Below are 6,661 nucleotides of genomic sequence, written 5' to 3'. Positions count from 1 at the left end.
AGTAGTCTAGTATACCCACCTTGCTAGCATGTTCCACCGGGCAAGCCCTCAGTGACCGCCGTCCCAAACAACCCCTTGCAGCCTCATCTCTCGCCCCCTTCCATCAAACCAACCTGACCCCAACCGAAACGCCAACCCAAGCCCAATCTAGAAACCCGAGTCGAATAGTGGAAGGGTGGAGACACCGCACCAATAGTTAGATCTATTGAAACCACAAGGTACTCATCTTAGTCTATAATGTAAGTATTATATGAATCAGTTTAAGAGGTTGTAGATCAGTTCTATATGACATATCCGGTCTATGAAGTTTAGCTAATAGGGCCATAGGAACAAGCTTTATATCCTTTAAAATAGTTCACTTCATTATATTACGACCAACCTCAGTTCCTGCATCGAGTTAATCCTTCACATATTCATTTTTTATGTAGCATGGTGTACCACAATGTAGTGCACTTACATAAAGCCATGCCTTATTTTTTTTCCTAAGGATCCAATTCTTTGTGAACTGGTTGATAGGGTTAGACTAGAGCTTAGTGCGGAAGAAAAATCTGTAATAAGGTATGACACTGGCATAGGGCCTCGGTCATTCTGCACGATGATCCACTCGATCGTTCTGCACGCCAGCACAGGTTAAAACCTTAATGTACGTGCGCAGATACAATATACAATAACCCATATACACACCTTGAATGGAAATAGAGAGATAAACAGATGACGTTACAATAAACAGATACATGCAAGATCATACAACAACTGCAAGCACATGGATACTTGAGTCCATCTGGACTTCGAGATCAGAACTTGATGATGAAGTCATAGATATGGTCGCTGACCTCCTGGGCCCTCTCCTGCTGGATAAAGTGGCCAGCGCCGGGGATGATGACCACCTCATCTAGCAGTGGAACATCCTCCTTAAAACCACCGCCATGGATGTATTCCTGGATCCCTTCAAAGTTGTATGTGATGTCACCGTCCCCCACGATGTACTTGGTCGGCACCTGCACTTTGGCGTACGCCCACGGCGCCGCCAACTCACAATTTTTGTCTATGTTTCGGTAGTAGTTGATGGCACCAGTGAAGCCAGTCTTTTCGAAGGAGGTGACAAAGTAGTCAATGTCGGCCTTGGTGAGCCAAGGCGGAAGCGGAGATGTCGGGAACTTGTTGTCATCCATCTCCTCATCACAGAAACGCCATGGCTCAAGCAATGGCACAACAACTGCCTCATGAGGCGCTTGGCGTGCGCCGGCGTGAACCGCTTCTCCACGACTCCTGGCTCCTGTAAGTGAACCATATGCATATATACCAATATTTTAAATAGCACGCTATTTCACCGTTATAACGCGGTTATAGCATATTTGGAAGGGAGACATTACGTTTTGGCAAAATCAGACGCTACGACGCTAATCGCGTAATTAGGACGCTACACACGCTATAACGTTGTAACGTTGTAACGTTACAACGTGTAGACCATGCAAAACTGAAATAAGTACAACCCAGCAGGCCCAGCAGGCCAAAACCAACCCACGACCACTAGCTTTCTCACTCCTTTTATCAGATTCTCCCACGAGACCTAACCGGCTAACCCTAGTTCTCACTTCTCATCCCTTTCTTACTCCTTTTTATGTGCTGGATTTGGCCCTTATGCATATATTGCTTGCTCCTATGAAAAATTAGTTACTTAAATACTTTATTTCTAGATATATTTGATTTTTTTTGCAAACGCTATTTTGAAATATAGCACGCTATTAGCGCGGTAACTTGTGTAGCATTTAGAAAAGGGCCTCGCTATATTTTGTAGCACGTTATTTAAAATATTGATATATACGTTGTGTAATGATTTTTTAGCAATAGTTTGTTGTGGGCATCTGATAATGTGGCTACCAGTTGAATATTCCGGACAAATGCATGCTAGTGGCTTTCCTCGAAGCGGCACATGTAGTAGTTGGAGCCGTATGCGCGGTTGAAGTACTCTATGGGATTTACGAAGTCGGGGCTTGGTGTGAATCATGATCTGGCGCATGAAGGCGACACTGGTGTTGACGAGTGCCTTCACACGCTCCGGATGGAACAGGCATATGTACCATGCGATGAGTGCGCCCCAGTCGTGCCCCACCAAAAACACCTTCCTTCAACCATGGTGCGTATGTTATGAGGTCAAAATTACATCATTTAGAACATTCATATATGCAGCAGACGGCTTATGGATTATATTGCACAACAGATCTGCATTGATATTAACCAAAAATCTAGAAAAGTTTGGTCTTGCCCAACAAGAAAACAAAAGGCTTATGAATTCACTTGGAAAAGCGAGAATCCATTTTCAAATTATAACTATTAAAAAAATATGTTCTATGAGATGCCATAATTTATTTCGGATCTTAATCAGTGTAAGCATATGATTTGCAGGTGTATACCTGCCCGCGTGTGGTGGGCGTGTGTTGTATGTGTGTGTGTGCTCATGTGCTTCTCTGGATAATCCAAAAACAGACTATATTATTTGGTTACGAAATAAGCTTAATTGTACCTTTGCTATCCCTAAGGTGTTGAGGAGTGCAACAAGGTCACCAACAATGTGAAAGGAGGCGTAAGAGGCCACATCGGGTGGCGCAGTGGTGCCACCATAGCCACGGAGGTCAGGCGCGATGCAATGGTAACCACGAGTCGCCAAGTGCTCCATCTGATGGCGCCACGAGTACCACAGCTCCGGGAAGCCATGCAGGAACAACACCGCCCCCTTGGCGTCCACCTCAGGACCGGCTTCCGCCACATGCATCGAGATGTCGTTCACCTCCACTGTCTGGTGTCTGATCACCACACCCTCCATGGTCACCCAAAACTCCCTCCCTCCCACTCTTTCTCTCTCTGGTGTATGTGTCTTTACTGTTTGTTGTGCATTGCAACTTGAGCTGGTGGGAGGTGCTATTTATAGACAAAACATACTAGACCTGGCACTGTTTTCATGTTAGGCTCCGCTTGGTATCGATGTATTTTTATACACCTGTATTTATTTTACAGCTTTATATCACCGACCACGCTTGATTTTTGCCTGGAAATGAAAACGACGGATGGAGGTCCGTATATATTACAGGTGTATGACACTGTGAGAAGCCAATCCAAGCAGCGCCTTAGGCCCCGCTTGGATCGTCGGTTTGCTCCTAAATACACTTGTAACCAAAACAGACCTCGAGCCGTCGTTTTCAATCTAGGCGGAAATAACACTGCGACCGGTAAAATACACTTGTAGATTAAATCCGGGTGTATAAGTTTACACCGAATCCAAGCGGGGCCTTAGTGGTTTTCAGTTTCGTGCGATGGTGGCTGCGTTGTGGTTTGAACACATGAATGCATGTGATGCATCATCACTCAACAATATTCCCATAGCTGGCCTTCGCTGTCCACACTAGTCCTGCTCCCTGGGTTCTCCTGCGGACGGTCGGATAAATAACGCGGTTGGGAAGAAAGAAATAACACAGGAGGGACACACCTCTACAATAAATGGGCGTTCTTTTTTTGATTCATAATGTCGCATCAAGCGGATACGAACATAAGAGTATATACCCGGTCTTTGCATAATTATGATGCACACAACCAAAAAGAAAGAAAAAAAAGGACCAATAGGGGTCAAGGCGAGGCGAACAACCCACTGCCGCAAAACATCAACTACTACCACTACCGTTGACAACACCTGAACAACGAGAAGGTTCCCCCAACAGCGACACCTTCAGCAAGGAAATGATGCATGAACACCATCATCGCTGGATTGAACCACATACGCCAGATCATGGGTTTCGACTCGGAAGAGAAGGACTGAGTATTTCCAGACAGTGCCTTCAACAAGGAAGCATAAACACTAGTAGAAAATAGGGCATACATCCGGGCCAAATAAGCCCATTAGTCCCGGTTCGCTCATGAACCGGTACCCGTGGGCCCATTGGTCCCGGTTCGTGATGCCAGGGGTCTGCCGGCCCTCGTGCACTACTAGGGAAAAGCCGAGCAGCAGCGCGGGTTTTAGGCCTATCAGTAGTGCGGGCTGGAGCGCTACTGGTACGGCGCTACAGCTAAAGGTTAGCAGTAGCATGCCTCAACCCACGCTGCTGCTAAATCGACTTAGTAGTAGAGCTTTCCCAGGGAAGCGATACTGGTAACTAGTAGTAGCGCTTCTCCCTGCCCGCGCTACTACTATTATTTCGTATTTTATTTCTTTTTTATTTCTTGTTGTATTCATACACCTCTACACAATTTTTCATACAACAGGAATTTAGATATTGCTTTTACATCATAATGAGTTATTACATCACTGGGTGAAAGAACCGTGGACTAGTTTCAAGTGGATGTCCATCCACTTGAAACTAATCCGGGGTCTTTCACCCAATGATATAATAAATATCATCATCATATCATATCATTAACAACTTATCATCATAATACATCATTGTCATATAACACCTCCTCAAGATCGTCGTTCTCATCAATGACATCACATAGCAAATTGGTCACTAGTCATAATCACAAGTACTCCTCATCATCAACTCTAACACATTGTATCACATAATAAACATATTGTACCTCATAGGACCTACTACATTCTCTTAGGACCTACTACATTCTCTAAGGTAAAATAGCAAAAAACAAGATAGCCCCTGACTCTCTATTATGGAGAATGGAGATTATCATGTCTCCAATTCTTGCCGTTCGCTTAATGTTACTTCCAAGAACCTCCTTGCGAATGTCAAAACATTTTTTCCATTCTTTGATGAGCATGTGTTCACCGGTTTTAGAAATCCGATATGCAAAGGTGAGCTCCCTAGATTTACCTGGCGGTATGTTCAGAACTGCAAGGCGACCATTCGGATACATCAGATGAGGCACACAATCCATCAGGAGTTTCTGTTGAAAAACATAGTAATAACTTCGTAGAGTTAGCAATGATGTACTAGTTCTAGAAGTATGCAAAAGATGCACGGATGTCGGAATAGTAAAAAATCATACCAGGGTATCTCCATAGAAGTTACCGTGGTTCAACACGTGCAATAGTGGCACGTGTTCACCATAATTTGAAGGAATTCGATAATAGGTATTGTAATTCTCAAGATAAGTACAAAATGCGATCGGATGACTTTTCTCCTTATAAGTTAATTCGTAGCTATCTGTGTAGTGGGTTTTGTCTACCATCTTCGGCACATTCTTTGAAGAATCAAAATAAGCTGTCAATGAAACTAAGCTGTCAACTATTTTGAAATAAACAATATAAATTAGTTAATAACTATGTTTGAGAAACTCACATTGCGGTAGAATCAGAAGCGTATCAACAAGGACCCAAATGTCCATATTGTCTTGCTCGATGTCAGGATCACCAAGATCCATGGTGAAAATCATACCCTCATAAAAACCATACATTTTACAAAGTGCTTCCCAATTTTCGCAACCAAAATGGGTTACGCTCTGAAAATTATACAGATTTACTTCAAAATCCATATCATGATGGGTCCTTAGGTGTATTTTCTTTGTTTCAAAATTTTCATGGTCTTCAAAACCCATCCTCTCCAAGACATAGCGTCTTGCACGGCATGGGATAAGCTAGTCGAATTGTAAAAGATGAAAATTAGACGTTGAAATAGTTGAAGTCATGCTTAATTACGAAAAAAACATTTGTCGTTGTTGCGTACCATTTCAACATCGAAGGTCTCCTTGAGCTTAATGCTGAAGCGCCGATCTTCGTCCAGCTCAAGGAACCTGTCGCACAGACCTCGATCATCGTGGCACCAGCTGCACTCCCCCGGGAGACTGCCGTTGTTCGAGTACGACATTTCCTACGTTCATAATTCTAAGATTAAACTTGTACAATTAAATATATGTACTAAAAAACCTAAATTAGATCATTATTTTTCGAGAAAATCCAGGCCTCTCGATATTTCCTACATATTCTAGCACAAGTCATGGCAGAATTCACGGAAAAATCTGGCATGACCTTTGCTAAAAAAGGACATATCGAGCACCTGAAATTTGCCGGAACGGAAATTAATCAACACTCCGGCAAAACATAGGCCACTCGGAGGTGTAACCTGAACTTGAACGGCCACTTGGACAACCACATATCCTATTTGAGCAACACAAGATATACATGGAGATTTGGCTGGTCTCACCTCGAGGTCGGAGCGGGTCGGTGACGGGGACGGCGGCGGGGATGATGGAGGGGCTCATTCATTTCTGCAAAAGCAAAACCCCTATAAGTTATCACTAATACATCCCGAATAATTGCTTAAACTAAAAAATAACAACAAATATGACATGTTCAACTAGTTTTATTAATTCAACTAGTTCTTACTAAATATAAACTTACTATAAAAAGAAAAAAAAACTAGTTCTTTCTAAAAATAAAGTAGTTCAACTAGTTATATTAATTATCTTACTAAAAATACATTAGTTCTATTAATTCAACTAGTTCAACTAGTTTATTAATTTACTTACTAAACTAGCTCAACTAAAACTAAACTAGTTCAACTAGTTTATTAATTTACTTACTAATTATTTTAAACACGTACTAGAAACAGTAAAATTAAACTGCATTATACAATAGTAAAAAACATCTACTATTAACCATACTGCCCTAGTTAACTAGAACCATGACTGCTACTAATTAACATCTACTACTAATGAAAAT

The 6,661-nt window shown here is 42.3% G+C and overlaps 1 pseudogene; it reads right to left on the bottom strand.

Annotated features, from left to right (window-relative positions):
* Positions 1-794: 794 nt before the first annotated feature.
* On the bottom strand, positions 795-2,830 carry LOC119282482 (annotated as a pseudogene).
* Between the last annotated feature and the right edge of the window lie 3,831 nt (positions 2,831-6,661).

The sequence above is a fragment of the Triticum dicoccoides genome, chromosome 3B (genome assembly GCF_002162155.2).
Source record: "Triticum dicoccoides isolate Atlit2015 ecotype Zavitan chromosome 3B, WEW_v2.0, whole genome shotgun sequence".
Classification (NCBI taxonomy): domain Eukaryota; kingdom Viridiplantae; phylum Streptophyta; class Magnoliopsida; order Poales; family Poaceae; genus Triticum; species Triticum dicoccoides.
This window is presented reverse-complemented; position numbering and strand designations above follow the sequence as displayed.